This window comes from Molossus molossus, unplaced genomic scaffold, assembly GCF_014108415.1.
Source record: "Molossus molossus isolate mMolMol1 unplaced genomic scaffold, mMolMol1.p scaffold_m16_p_4, whole genome shotgun sequence".
In the NCBI taxonomy this organism is placed as follows: Eukaryota; Metazoa; Chordata; class Mammalia; order Chiroptera; family Molossidae; genus Molossus; species Molossus molossus.
The window spans coordinates 40,830,121-40,845,318 of NW_023425377.1; the positions used below are offsets into that span (position 1 = coordinate 40,830,121).

The 15,198-nt window shown below is 46.1% G+C and overlaps 1 protein-coding gene across 1 annotated transcript in view; it reads left to right on the top strand.

Moving 5' to 3' along the window:
• The first annotated feature begins 10,045 nt into the window (after positions 1-10,045).
• The window catches only part of FSTL4 (follistatin like 4), a 400,034-nt gene continuing 394,881 nt past the window's right edge, over positions 10,046-15,198 (top strand). The window contains exon 1 of the mRNA XM_036240329.1: positions 10,046-10,263. The gene's annotated coding sequence lies outside the window, so the exon portion shown is untranslated. The remainder of the gene's footprint in view (positions 10,264-15,198) is intronic.

The window sequence follows — 15,198 nt, forward strand, 5'->3', positions numbered from 1 at the left end:
CTTTCCTTCCTTCCTTCCTTCCTTCCTTCCTTCCTTCCTTCCTTCCTTCCTTCCTTCCTTCCTTCCGTCCTTCCTTCCTCTCTCTCTCTCTCTCTCTCTCTCTCTCTCTCTCTCTCTTTCTTTTTCTTTTAGAGGAAGGGAGAGGGACAGAGAGATGGAAATATTGATGAAAGAGAATATCGATTTGCTGCCTCCTGCATGCCCCCCACTGGGGATTTAGTCCACAACCTGGGCATGTGCCCTGACCGGGAATTAAACTGGTGACATCTTGGTGCATGGGTCGACGCTCAACCTTTGAGCCACGCTGGCCAGGCTTTATCCCTATATTTTCTTCTAAAAATTTATGGTTTTAGTTCTTATATTTAGGTCATTGATCAATTTTGAGTTAATTTTTATATGTGGTGTAAGAAAAGTGTTTAAATGAATTCTTTTACATGTGGATATCCATTTGTCCCAGTGCCACTTGTTGAAGAGACCATTCTTTTGCCCACTGAATAGTCTTGGGAACCCTTGCTGAAAATCAATTGGCCACACATGTGTGCTTCTGGACTCTCAGTTCTATTCCATTGGCCTATATGTCTATCCTTACGTCAGTATCACACAGTTTGATTATTGCAACTTTGTATTATGTTTTAAAATCAGGAAGTATGAGTCCTCCAAATTTATTTTTTCACTAATCTTTTTTTCTTCTTTTATCCTCACCTGAGGACACCTTTCCATTTTCTATTCAGACAGAGTGGGAGGGAGAGAGGAAGAGAGAGAGAGAGAAACATCAATGTGACAGGGACACATCGAGTGGCTGCCACCTGCACGACCCAAACAGGGCCGGGGACAAACTGCAACCAAAGTACATGCCCTTAGCAGGAACTGAACCCGGGTCTCTCTGGACCATAGACCGACGCTCTAACCACTGAGCAAAACTGGCCAGGGTTAAGCTTTTTTTCTTAAGCTTGCTTTTGCTTTTTAGGGTCCTCTGCAATTCTTGCCCAATTGATTTTTGACAAAAATGTAAAGCAATTCAATGGAGGAAAGAGAGCCTTTTCAACAAATGATGTGGGACAATTGGACATTCTTAGAGAAAAAGAAAAGAATCTCAAGCTAAGTCTTTGACCTTGTACAAAACTTCACTCAGAATGGACAACAAACTTAATTGTAAAATATAAAGCTATTAAACTTTTATAAAAATAGGAGAAATCTTTGGGATCCTGGATTTAGACTTGACATATAAAAAGGAAAAACATTATAAATCTGATTGTATCTTTAGTTCTGCAAAAGACCCTATTAGGAGGATGAAAAGACAAGCACTGGAAGAAAATATTTAAAAACCACACATCCACCAAGGACTAGTATCGAGAATATATAAAGAATTCTTAAAACTTCACGGTAATAAAACCAAGCAATTTGATTAGAAAATGGCCAAAGACACAAAGAGACTTTTGACCAAAGAGAACATGCAGATGACAAATAAGTGCATGAAAAGATTTACCATCACTTTCCATTAGGGAAATGCAAAACAAAACCATAATGAGATACCACTACATACCTATCAGAAAGACTAGAATAATAGTGACACTAGCAAATGCAATCAAGGGTGCAGAGAAAAGAATCATTCCTACATTGCTGGTGGGAATGTAAAATGCACCAGCCACTCTGGAACATAGGCTGCTTATCAAAAAATAAAACATGCCATTAATCATATAAGCCAACAATAGGACTCAGAGTCATTTATCCTGGAAAAATGAAAATTTATGTTCATATATAAAGCTGTATACAAATGTTTATAGCAACTTTATTTGTTGCTATAGATAGTCCAAAATGGAAACAACCCAGGTGGTTCAGCACATGTAGTACTTCCAGACCATGGACTACTACTCAGTAATACAAAGAACTAACTATTGATATGTGAAGCAACTTCAGTTACTCTTGAGGTAATTAGGCTGAGTGGAAAAAAAATAAAGCCTAAGGTTACATATTGTATCCTTTTCTTTATTTAACTTTCTTAAATTGACAAAATTATAGAAATGAGAGCAGATGAGTAGTTGCCAGGGGTTAGGGATGAGGAGGGGCAGAGGAAAGAGAGATTAGGTGTAGCTTTAAAAGGTCTACAGGTGGAATTTTTGTGATGATGAAAAGGTTCTGTATCTTGACTATATCAATGTCAATATTCTGATTGGGTTATTGTACTATAGTTTTGCAAGATGTTACCAATGGCAGAAACTGGGTAAAGGGTGCACATGGTTGCTTTGTATTATTTCTTACAACTGTATGTGAATCTCCAATTATTTCATAATGAAAGGATTGAATTAAAATATCAATAAGTGAGACATTATTAAATTTTTGTCCATTTATAACAAAAGATTATGAGCCTCTCAGTGCATAACAAGTGAGCACACACAGAGGTTGGGTGGAGGGCAGATGAGGATGCTCATGTTTCTATCACTCATTTATCTTTTGGTTGAACAGCACTGACTGCCGGGGATGGTTGATACTGTTACATTTAAAATTGTTTTTATTCTTAGTTATATATGTTTGATTTGTGCCCACAATAGATTGTGTTTAAAGACTAGAAACATAAGGAACACAATGATCAAATACAAGATAATTAAGAGTAAAAAGTGGTAAAACTGCAATCCTACTTTAAAATTACCTTCACTAATCTGCAGATTGCATTCATCTGATAAAAAATTCCTTATACAGAACATCAAGATGTCTTTGGTACTTCAAAAACAGTGTTAAGAAAAGAAAATAGAGTGACAATTATATCCAATTTTGCTTTTCATTTATTGAGAATAAAGTCCCTACCCACACCCACAATGTGCTATTTGCAGAGCTCTTGCAAAGAGCGGCCTGAAATCTTTCCCTTCCAGTCATTTATAAACAAAACATAAAAGTTATAAAAATAAAACTGTAGTGTTTTTAAGCATAAAATTGCTTAATTTCAGACATCAACTTTTAAAAAACAGTTTTTGCCTATACTGGCTGCTGTGTCATGGAGTTGAATCTCAATGTACTTTAAATTACATATTCAGTCCTCAAAACAGATATGACATATCATTTTTTAATTTATCAGAAAAATATGCTTTCTTATATTATTTAATGAAAGTCAAACACTGTGCATTTGTTGTTAAATGATACAAAGTAGAAATTTGTCTGCAATGACTATATACTATGAATATTATTAATGATTACATTAGAACACACTTCAGAATACAATATTTAATATGATACTCTCAAATAATTTGTTCAAAACTTTAAATCACTCCTTTGTCACATGCCACACAACAATGGCAAAACCAGTTTTTAATTTTTTGTGGAGGATTGTGGTGACAGGCATTTGCAAGTCACAGATGGCCAGGCCATGCTGACGGGTGTGCATGCATTCGGCAGCTTTAAAGCATCCTATACAGTTATGTGTCCACCGTCTTTTATCTAGGGCAGTTAGGGAATGGAGGGTCCTGGTTAATTAAATGTTCTTCAAAACTGAAAATTACTGTATGTCTGAATGCTGGATTGGAGTAAAGAGATTTCAACTTTTTTTTTTTTTTAATCCTCACCTGAGGATATGTTTTACTGATTTTAGAGAAGTGTGTGTGTGGGGGGGGGCATCGATGTATGAGAGAAACATCCATCAGCTGCCTCCTGTAGATGCCCCAGCCTAGGTATGCGCCCTGACCAGGAATCGAACCCACAGCATTTTGGTATATGGACGATGCTCCAACCAATGAGCCACACCATTCAGGGCAAGAAATGTCAACCTTTGGCCTGGCCTAGGATTCTGGGACAAATCAAGGGGGATGGTGACATTAGCAGCTCCTGTCTTCCATGCTGCGTTGTCTGAGGCCAGTCCAATAAGACATCAGGTTTTTATTTACATTTTAGTTTCTTTCTCACTTGGTATGTTTTCTACTTCAAGTCACCGAAAACCTCAACTCAATTGATGTAAGTCATGAGGAAAATAGAAATCTCGAGGTAGAGCAGCCTCTGAGAGGTTATTTCAGCAGCTCATTTCAGCAGCCATTAAGGCCCTAGGTTCTCCCTTTCCCTGCTCCGCCACCTTCTATGGATCAACTTGGCTGCTCTCAGTCACAAGATGGTGGCGGTAGGTCTCAGGGCCCCTTGTAATGAATGAGGACATCAAGAGGGGAAAGAGACATCATTTCTTCTCGAGCTTCACTTTCTGTTCAGCCCGGAGCCGGTTCCAGAAAGGGGAGTGGAAGCTTCCTGATTGGCGTGGACCCTGCTGAACGGAGTTGACATCCTGTAGGCAGAGAAGAGAGAAAAGGCTGTGTTCGATTTTGATCTGACAGGGGTTGTGATGAGGACAATAAAGTAAATATACCGCTAGGTTCAGAACAGAAGTCTCTGCAGGCTCCAATTCGTGGGACCTGAATTCTGAGCTGGTATTAGCTGCCACACACATACACACCGTGTAGCTGATGAAGAATCACACGGTGATGACAAGGCAGGCTGTGTGGCACGTTTGAGCTCTGCCACTTACCAAACTGCCTTAGAGAGGTGGTGTAACTGCTCTGAGCTGTACTTACAACATGGGGAGCTGGCTCGTGTGCGGATTAGGAGAAACTGCGGACAAAGGCGAGGCCGAGTGCCCAGCGCACACTTAGACATGGATAGAAGCTCAGTGCTGGTCTGAGGGTGGTGGTGATGCTAATGAGCTAGATACGCCTTAACAGTTGAACAGCTGTTTTTCCTGCTGTGACTCTTTTTAAACAAATCCGTACCTGAGGATGTGTTTTTATTGATTTTTAGAGAGAGAGAGAGAAACATCAATGTGAGAGAGAAACATTGATCAGTTGCCTCCTGTATGTGCCCTGACCAGGGATCAAACCCAGGATGATGATCCAACCAACCCAGCCACCCAGCCAGGGCCCTGCTTTTACTCTTCCCACTGGCCACCTCCCCTCTATTCAGTCTGTCCTCCACATAGCAGCCAGAGCCATCCGTTAACAACATGCAGTAGCTCATGTCATTTTCTGCTCCAAACTCCCCAAAGTTTCCCATTTCACCTAGAATGAGATCGACAGTCCTTATTTATCACAGCCTACAGGGCCCTAGGTGATGTGTCCGGTCTCTCTGCCGTCTGCTACGACTCTCTACCTGGACCCGTGTGCTTCGCTGCAGCGGCCTGGGTCTCGTCAAGTTCCGAGAGCACCTTCCCACGCCTGCGTGCCTTCTGCTTGAATGCTTGCCTCACAAGATCTTCTCATATCTCATCCCCTCATTTATTCATGTCTCTGCTCTAAGCACCTCCTCGGGCACAGTCCGTTGGCCCTCTTAAAAACAGTCACTACTCTTAATTCCAGTTCCTTTTTCTCTTAGTCTGGATTCTCCAGAAAACAGAACCTGAGGCAAAGTTTGGTGCTGACACCTCACCGAGGAGGACAACGCCGGGCAGCTGGAACAAGGAAGACAAGAGGGCAAAGACCGAACAGGTCGCGGCTTTGTACTAAGGTAGCTGAGGGCTTGGTCTCCAGGGATGACTTCAGACAGGACACAGGAAGCATGGCCTCTCAGTACAGACCACCAGGAAAGGGAGAGAATTTGTCTGCTGGGTCCCTCCAGCACCTCATCTTCCACTGGTCAAGTCCACTCCTTAGGCAGAAACCCTCCTACGCCTCTGTATTGTCACGAGTGGCTCCTCGAGGCAGCCTCTGGGGGAAGCCAGAGCCCCAGGGTCCAGTCTGACCAGTGCATAGGCATGGGGGTCTTCCTGTCGGCTAGAGCCACATGCAGGGCTTCTGGGTCTGACAGTAGTGGCAGCCACAGCAGGGGCCCCTGGCTCTAAGACTTTTGGAACAGCATGAACAGTTGATAGGCCTCTCTGGCTGGGAAGCAAGGTGAGTAGCCAAAGCTCTGGTGTGTGGTGGAGGCAGACAAGTCAGTGAGGCTGCCCAGGTTTGGGTGGCATATACACGAAGTCCAGTTCCATTGTCTAGATAAGCATCTTGCATAGTTCTCATCATCGTACTTAAGATGACCTGCCCTACTATTGCCTATTCATTTGAATGGAGCATAAATTCACAAGAAATGGAATCTCCAGAAGGTAGGTGCTCATCTCTCTCTTTTACAAAAAGAGTGTCATGTGATTTACTACTCTGCATGGATGAGTTAGAAAACAAGGTCCTGACAACAATTTGTGAGTTTGCGTTTCCCTGTTGAATAAAGGCAAGTGGCCCTCCTTTGCTCTCCTCCTGCTATGGTTTCTCTTCCACTGGCTTCCCCGTCCCCAGTAGGGTGTGGTGCTTGGTGGTTTGGAGGCCTGGCCTCCTCATCCCAATGCTTTCTGTGCACGTGGAATTCTGAGAGCAGTCAAACTTCTCTTCTTCCTGTCACCAGGGCCTTTCTCAGGCCCCTGGTACCATCAATCAAGCTCCTAGGAATTAAATGGGACTTTTGTCTCTGGAAACAATGCCATGGTGAAGGTTCTATTGTTCAGCTCCTCCACTTTCCCATCCACAATTTCCTTTCTGTCACTGCATCGCCTCATTCATCCCAACTTCTTAATTAAAATTCCTACTCTACACTACTTCTTCATTGCCTTGAAAAGATTCCCAAATCACATTGACCTCCTGAATGAATACCTTACTTATCTCCACGCTGGCTGTTTTTCTCCTAAACTGAAGTTAAAACATTGATTCTAAGTGTGATTTTAGGTTGAGAATTTTGAATTTATTGCCTATATTCGCTTAATTTCTAGACGACTAAATGAATTATTGTTTTTAAAAATCAGCATTTATATTCAACTTGGGGAACACGTTTAACCTTTTAGCTCTTTTTAGATTGGAGAAGCCCTAGCTTCTATAGATACAAGCAAAATAAAGGCATAGACATGTAGAGTTGAACATGGCCTTAGAAGTTCATTTAGTTTGACTGTTTGCCACACCACCCACCCCCACCCCCCAACCACGCCCACTTGAGAAATGAGGAAACAAGGCCCAGAAGGGGTGGGGCTCCTCCAAGCTCACCCAGCTAGAGAGGGTTAGAGATAGGAGAGGGACCCAGTCCCTGTGCCTGTGGTTCAGGGCTCTCCTAAGACTCAGGCCGCTTCTTCAATCAATTTTATGGTTTGCTATGAAAATCTACTAAGAAATTTTTTGGACAGGCAGCAGAATGTTAAATTATGCAAGACAAGAAAGACAGTTTCCCGCCTTTTCACACCTTCGCACATGACCTCCTAATCTGGCTTCTATCTGGTACTTCTGAGCACTGTCTGACCAGCCAGGGTGGACCTGACTCATAGCTGGTGACAGGAAACTTTTGGTTGAATCTGGAGGAGGTGCCCTGCTTCCCCTGTTCCCACAGCTGTAGGTCACCTCTGCTTCAATCTGAAATGATCTGAAGGAAGACTCATTATTTGGCAGCAGTTTTGATCATATAGTTGTATTTTAATAAGAATAGAAATTTTAAAAAGTTTAAAAACTGGTATTTTGGTGATTTTTAAACTTTAAAAAATTGATCTTAGAGGAAGGGAGGGAGAGAAGGGGGGGGGGAGAGAGAGAAACATTGATGTGACAGAAACTTTGATGGGTTGCCTCCCATACGTGCCTCGCCAAGGATCAAACCCGAAACCCGGGTATGCGCCGTGAGCAGGAATCAAACCCACCATTTTTTGGTGTATGGGATGATGATCCAACCAGTTGAGCCACACCAGCCAGGCGTCTTATAAATATACACGGATAACTTATGTTTGTGACTCTGAGTTCGCCTGGCTAAATCTATCACCGATAATCTAGACTGGGGTTTGGAGCAGTCATCTGAACTTATGTTTCCTTTTAGCTTTCCCATTCCAAACTCACTGAATTGTATAAAGTTTTTTCCCCCCAAAGCATCCTAGTTGGCTACTGAGAATCACTGATATGGTTTCAAGTTCTGAAGCAGGGTTTCAAGCAAATTATGGAAATTTCTGTGTGAAATCCAGCCCATTTAGATCAATTCAAAGAGGTGCCAAGGTCTACCGGCATTGACGCTGCTTCCCTGAAGGCTTGTTCAATTTCATCATTCACACTTCACCTTTTTTATTCCAAGGTGACTTTTAATTCCACTCTTATTTTATGCACACTAGTCACAATGGCTCACTTCAGATGTTAGCATCATCTCTAGGGATATCCTGTACATCTGGTTTGTAGCAGCTACATTCTCCCTCTTCTTTGGGAAGCAGAGGAAGTGTGTGGAAGTCCTGTCTCTGCTCCCTGCAGCAAACAGAGCTATTTCTGATCTTAGTCAATCTGCAGACCCTGACTTACATATGACCCCAAGTCATTAAAAACACACACACCCGAGGTCTGCCTGGGTTATGTAATAAGGCCATAAGGCTGAATCAGGGACTTTGTGTTCAGAGCTGAGAACAGAGATCTGGTTTTCCAAACAACTCACAGTATGGGAGGGGACATGAACCCAGCCTCCTGGGCACTATCTTAACCAGGACTTAAAATTACAACTCAAAGGAAAATATAACACATTTCCTAACTTCCCTGCTTCCTTTTTTATGCCCAATCTTTCTTCTCTTTTTCCCAAGATGGAAAGTGCCATCTCTTTCTTGATCTAGCTGTAGAGAATCTGGCCTCAAGCCTTGGAGGTCTGTCATGGTGGTCTTGGCAAAGAGTCATGATCAAATCTGAGAGAGCATCATCCCTTCCAAGGTCCTGGGGCACTAAGGGTGGAGTAGGCTATACCCTTCTGAGCCCAAATCATGATATCCACGCAAGAAGTCACAGCAGACCTAGAAGTCATCCAGGGCTCATCCAGCTTCTCATTTGACAGTTGGGGAAACTGATACCCCTAGCAGAGCTATGACTGGCTCAGGGTTACCAGCTGAGCAGTGGTAAAAGGAGGGCTGGATCCCAAACTATAACCTGTGTGAGGGCAGAGGTCATGCTGCCCATCCACTGCTGTCTCCCCAGAATCTAGCATAGTGCCTGATATATAGGAAGGCTCAGTAAATATCTGTGGAAGGAAAGAGCAAATGTAATACCTCCTCCACCACATCAACCTGGTAGTCTAACCCTTCTCCTGAAATTTGACTAATTTTATACTCAGAAAAGCCCCCTCTGCTCTTGCTTTAGGCCAGAAGTTATCACAGGGGTATGGACAAGACACTGCTCTCGTAAGCCAGAAAGTCACCCAGGGTGCACACAGCCAGAGCAGGAGGCAGTGCCCCAGAGAGGCTTCTGCCATTGGTCACCACCAGCCTGGCCTGGCTAGGGTCTCCCTCTAAAGTTTGAGGCCAGATTGGGACCACAGTGTGACCACTGAGGAGGCCTAGTTGTTACAAAGATGTTTTCTGGCTTATTCCTGCTTCAAGGCTGATCTCTAGGCCAATTAATAAAAGCAAAGTGATTGCTTGGTAGAATGAAGCCCAAAAAAGTGGTTGTTGAAGTCCAGAAAGGCTTGGGAGCCCCAGGCTTGAGGATGAGGTCAGGGCTGCAGAAATGTCTGGTTCTAAAGAAGAAAGGACCGTCTGGTTACAGCCAGGCCAAGCTAGGCAAACGCCACTGGGGCTGCCCCTGTACGCCCAAGATTTTGTAAGATTCTGCAATGGGAGAGGGCAGATTCGGATGAGAGAAAGAAATACAAACTTTGCTTTTTTGTAAGTTGTTGGCTCTCAGGGAGGGGGGGGTGTCATTTGCCTTTGCTTCCAGGGACAGCTCTGGGTCTGGTGTCCTGGCCCGCCCAGGCTCTACAAGCTATATGGCCGCTGATTAAGACCAGCTGCGAATCTTGAGCGCACAGCCTTGGAGAATCCAGCCCCGTGAGGAGCCTGGAGGACAGCGAGATGAGGAGGGGTGTTTTGGCAGGTGAGAGGGGGTTGTCGCCTGCCAGGCTCCCCTGAGCCAGGGGCGGGAGCTACTCCGTCCCGCGGCCGGTGCAGGGGTCGCCCTGGAGCGCCCGAGTCCTTGCGGCCCGCGTGCGCGCCCCGCTGCTCCGCGCACCTGCCGCGGGCCCCGCGCGGCTCTGAGCGGCGGGCGGGTGGGCCGCGCGCACAGGTGGCGGCGATTGGACAGGCGGGGCTGGGAGGGTGACGTCACGGGCTCCGGTCCCGGCGGCAGAAATAGGGCAGCCGCCGCGGCGGTGGCACAGCGGCAGGCAGCAGCGGCTCAGAAGCTGGAGCCTCTACAACCTCCAGGGCGCCCGGGACCCGCCAGCAGCCAGAGAGACAGACCGAAGGACGCGGAGCCGAGTCGCCCCGAGGCTCCCTCCCGCTGGAGTCCGGTCACCTGGTCTTTCCTTTGGCCCCAGCCGCTTCAGGTACGCGGGCGCGGGGAGGGTGCCAAACCGCTACGACCGACCGGTCGGGATGCGCCCCGCTGGGGTCCCGGCGCCCGCGGCTCCGGGCGCTTGCCTTGTCCTCTCAGCCCGCGCCCGGAGAGCCAAGTTCGCTCGCCTGGAGGGCGGCGGGCACAGGACCACGGAACCCGGGCTCGGCAGGGTTACCCCGGCCCGGGCCAGGACTGGGGTTAAGGCTGGGGCGCCGGGACTTGGGGCCCAGGTCTGCAGTAGGCACCGGAGTGATCTGGATGGCGCGCAGAGCGCGGCCCGCGCGGGGCTCCGAGACCCTGCAGGCGCGGTTCTTGGGCTCCGGACCCCTAGCGGCCTCGGCGAGTCAGGCGAGCCGCGGCCCTTCGGCTCGGACCCGTGCCCTTGGCCCCGGGCTGGGATGCGGGGCGGAAGTACTCCCTCCCCTTCCCTCCAGCTTTGCGGGGAAACTTGCATCTCCTCGCTGCAGCTCGAAAGGCCCGCTGAGCTCTCCTGGCCCTCACTTCGCCGGGCTCCCCGCGTGTGGGGCTGTGCGTGGGGCTCGGTGCTGGGGCTGGGGAGGAGGGACCCAGGACAGAAGCCGGCCCCGGGCAGCCTGCAGCTCGTTCTGCCGGGCTGGCTGCTGTTTCGAGCGAGCAGCCAGTGTTCCCTGCTGGGGAGTCACTGGGGAGCAGTTTGGTTTGGGGACGTCCAGGCAGGGGGCTTGGTCCTAAAAAAGCTTGTACTGTGGGTAATCTCCGCCCCTCTTTGCGCTAGCGAAGGAAACCTGTTCCAAGTTTCTGGGGACCAAGGCGATGCAGGCAGAACGCTCCGCTTTGGGCGCCTGTCGCCTTGAGTTTGGGGTGAGAGCGGCGCGAGCCTTCGGGACTCCCTTCAACTGACACAGGGGCGCTGGAGCGCGTTCGCCCGAGGCTTGCCACCTGAGGACTTCTGCACCCTCCACTCTAGCAGGGGCAGACACGCACGGGGAGCAGTGGGGTTTCTCTCAAGGCTCGGCATGTGGGGAGCATCAGTGCAGCGCGTCCGCCTGCTTGAAGTGCCTGGGGACCGACGGAGTTGAGCCCTGCTAGGTCTGGTCATCGCCCACAGAGTTGGTACCCCATGAGCTGTCCAGTCGACCTGGCTCCTGATAACTGGCGTCGACATTGATGAATAGCGCTTCCACAGTCTCTCCTCCATTCCCCTCTAGGTGTCGCTTCCGCCGAGGTTTCTGGCGAGTAAGAAACAGCACCAGTAGCGGTGGTCTGTTGTGTTCCCTTTATGAATTTGTTGCAATGCTGTGTGTGCACCAGTAACGTACTAGATGGGCCCCTGAGATAGACATTCATCCACATTTTCTGGGTCAAAGATAAATACAGTTCCAATAGGAGGTGGCACAGATTTAGTGCACCAGAAATGGGCCTATATGACAATCTGTGAAAGAGAAAGAGGGTGAGGAAGAAATTCTGACTTTTCTCAAAAGTCCCAAGTTATTTTTCTACCATCAGGCTTAGGAAAACGCCAAAGATGACTTCTAACAGTGTCCTCTTAATCCTGCAGTGGCCCGGGGCCAATTCTGGGTCTGGGCAGTAGTCAGGTGAAGGGCTCACCTGGGAAGCAAATGGTCAAGGAAATGGGTGGTGTGGCTTCAATGACGCTAGAGCCGCAGCAACCCTCATGCAGTAGCTCAAACAGAAGACTCGAGCTGATGGCCCCTAGGGCCCGTGAGGCCGGCTTTCTGTCTGAGTTTTGTAAGTGGACACTGCAGCATCACAAGACCATTTTTGTTGAGACACACTCAGCTGAATGTTTGCTTTCTTCCGTCCCAGGGGAAAAGACAGTCTCTCCCCCCCCCCCAAGACAAACCAAAAATAGTCTCCAATGTAATCTATTAAAATTCCCCATTAAAGTTGTCCCAGTGGCTCTGCTCTCTTAGGAATTTATGATCACCTCCAGTTTTTGTTAATTCCAGAAAGGCTCTTTTTGCTCCAGAGAGGGGCCAGCTTATTCTTCTGGATGCTGAGGGAACTTCTGTCCCTTTGGTTGTACCCTGGAGGTGGGTGAGGGAGAGATATGCTGGATTTTTCTACCTTGATCAATCAGTCACTCAGGATTCTTCTCCTACTAAAGGCTGCAGGATGTTTTTTAAAAATGATCTTCATGTTGTGATCTTTTGTTTGAGTTAACATTACGTTCCAGAAACTGGAATTGAATAGTCAACATTTCCTAAAAATCTGCCTTAATTTCTACTTTGCTTTTTGGGGGTATTTCTCTTCAGACTCAACCTTCTTGTGTTGCTTATATGTGGTCAGTTGTGTGCTTACTAACTTAATGAAATTAGGTACTTATTTCAAGAGCGCATCTTTCCTTACATTTTCTCTCACTGCATAACACAAGGCATGGAACTTCAAATAAAATAGAACTACAGTTGAGAGAAGATGCTACTTTAAGAGATATAGTCTGAATGTTGGAAGGGTGAGGGTTACTGGAAGGTGCGTGTGTGTGTGTGTGTGTGTGTGTGTGAAGCGTCACAGTAAATAAGAATGCTGTAGATGTATATATTGTGCATAGACTAATTTAGGCATCTAATTTATCAATTGTTGGAACAAATCAACCAAAGATATAGAGTATGAATTAACAGGAAATGCAGCATAACTTCCATTATGGTTTGTTGCCCTGATAGATTTCCATACTTAATTTCCTGGGTTGGTATTTTAGGGACTGTCTTAGGAAGTTTGAATCCCCTTCTTTTTTTTCCTAAAACACTCACAAATAAAAACGAGGGTTCTAAACCTTCCAGAAGAAATTAAAATATAGCCTCCTGGTTTTAGGTTAGGGTTTATATATATATTGTTTTCTTTTTATATTGGGCAGACATACAGATGAGGACTATAGGATTTTGGTGGTCCTCTATTTGTTGTTGCCAGCAATGCGCCTCAAGTAATTGCCGGAACATACACTTTTCTAACTAGAACGGTTGGAAATGCAGGTGTCTTAGGGTCACAAACCTTACCTGTGCCTTCAAGCTTGGGTTTGTTGCTTGGTTCTGCCAAATGATCTTCACAGTTTCTGGTCCTGTTGGTTACAACGAGAAGCCATTTCCATGTGGCTAACCCATAATGTCTACTTTGGTAATGTTACCATGTTCTGGGAGAGAGCCCAAGAGAGAGAACTGATGAACAGCCTCCCCAAAAGCTCTGATGATCAGAATTCCCACTTTTCTCAAATGAGGCTGGTTCCCGCAGAAGAAAAGAGAAGTTTGTATTAAACCCACTGCCAGTTTAGTGTCGGCCTTCTCTCTGGCCCCTGACCCCTTTTCAGTAAAGACAGCTTACACGCTGGCCTGTGGGGCAGATTTACATATTCATACCTAATAGGTCATTTCTCCCTAATAGGTCATGTTTTTCAACTTTCTTCAAAAAGCAAGTCAGAATTTAGAATGTTACATTTTACGAATTAGTCATACTCCATAATTTTAAATACAAATAAATAAGAAAACCAGTATAAGATTATATTATCAAGTCAGAAAACCCTATGGTAGATTCCCTAGTGTGGCCCATTCAGCACTAAAAAAGCAGAGCCAGTCTATCTATACAGAATGCAGACATATTCCATACATGAGTTTGTGATAAGGTAAGACACAAAACAGTTGCCTAGAGGTCAGCATGCCCGGGTTTTAGTCTAGGTCTGGCCTTGGCGTCACACAGTGGGTGAATTACTTGCCCACCCCTCCGGCTCTCATATTCTGTCTGGCAGCAGACAGGTTGGCACCTGGTTCCCCTGAGCCTGGGAAAGTGAGGCACAGGTGGGAAACCTCAGAGGGTGCTGTGAAGACTTCTCTTAGAAACGAGATGTCTTAAATACCAAGGGATTGTGTTTTACGAATTGTTTGAAAGGAAAGGTAGTCCCAGTTCTTTCATGAAAACAATCTCAGGTAGATTTATAACCAATCTTAGGACTCTAGCATGGACTGAATGACGTTTATAAACCTAAATTGATCTCAGGAGGAACTCCAGGTTGCACAAAGAGGGTTTTCAACCTTACTGATGGTACCTTCAACCGGGAGATTTGTGCACTTCCTTCTGTCTGAAGACCAGTAGGGCTGTTTGCATCTGAGGAGTAATTAATGTGTCACCAGATCCACTTCTCCCCAGAGTGACTGTCTTTGCTGTGCTGGTTTGCTCATGCTCCTTGCTGTCTGGCATTCTGTGCATCTTGCGGTTTCTTCTTTCAACCACATCTCTTCGTGGCCAGTAAAGACCTCAGCAGTGGGGCTGAGGAGAGCCTGCTGAGGGTCCCATTCAGGGGCGGGTTGCAGGAGGGTGAGCAGCTTGACTGCTCTTTGGGTCTTGATCGGACCCATGAAACTGGAGAGGTGCAGCTCTTGGCAGCTTTCAGAGGAAAGGCAGACTTGGGGTTCAGGGTCTCCTTTAATGCTCTACATGGATTTTGTCCATCATGCTAAAAACAACTATTTGTCAAAATAAAATATAGTTAAGTATTGAGTAGCTGTAGAGGACAGGGGTTAGGAGCACAGATGTCGAGTCCAACTCCCTGCCTTGAAGTACCGCATCTACCACTTATTTGCTACATGGCCCCGGCAGGGTACTTACCTTTCTGTGACCTGTCTCCTCTGTCATCTGATTAGGTGATAATCATTGCCCTCTTCACGGAGTAGAAATGACAGTTATGAGTTAACACCTATAAAACGTTTAGGACAGTGCCTGACATAATAATTGCTATATAAGTTAACCAAATAGATAGTTTCTATTTGCTTATCAGATCATCAAAATTGATTTAGATCCGATATTAATTCTCTTTTATGAACTAAAATGTCATACAACTTGAGTTGTAAATGTTTAGGCTGTTGCTGCTGTAGATGTCATGAATTGTCACTCACCGAGAGTATAAAACGACATTTAAGACACATTTGCCATGTAAATAAAG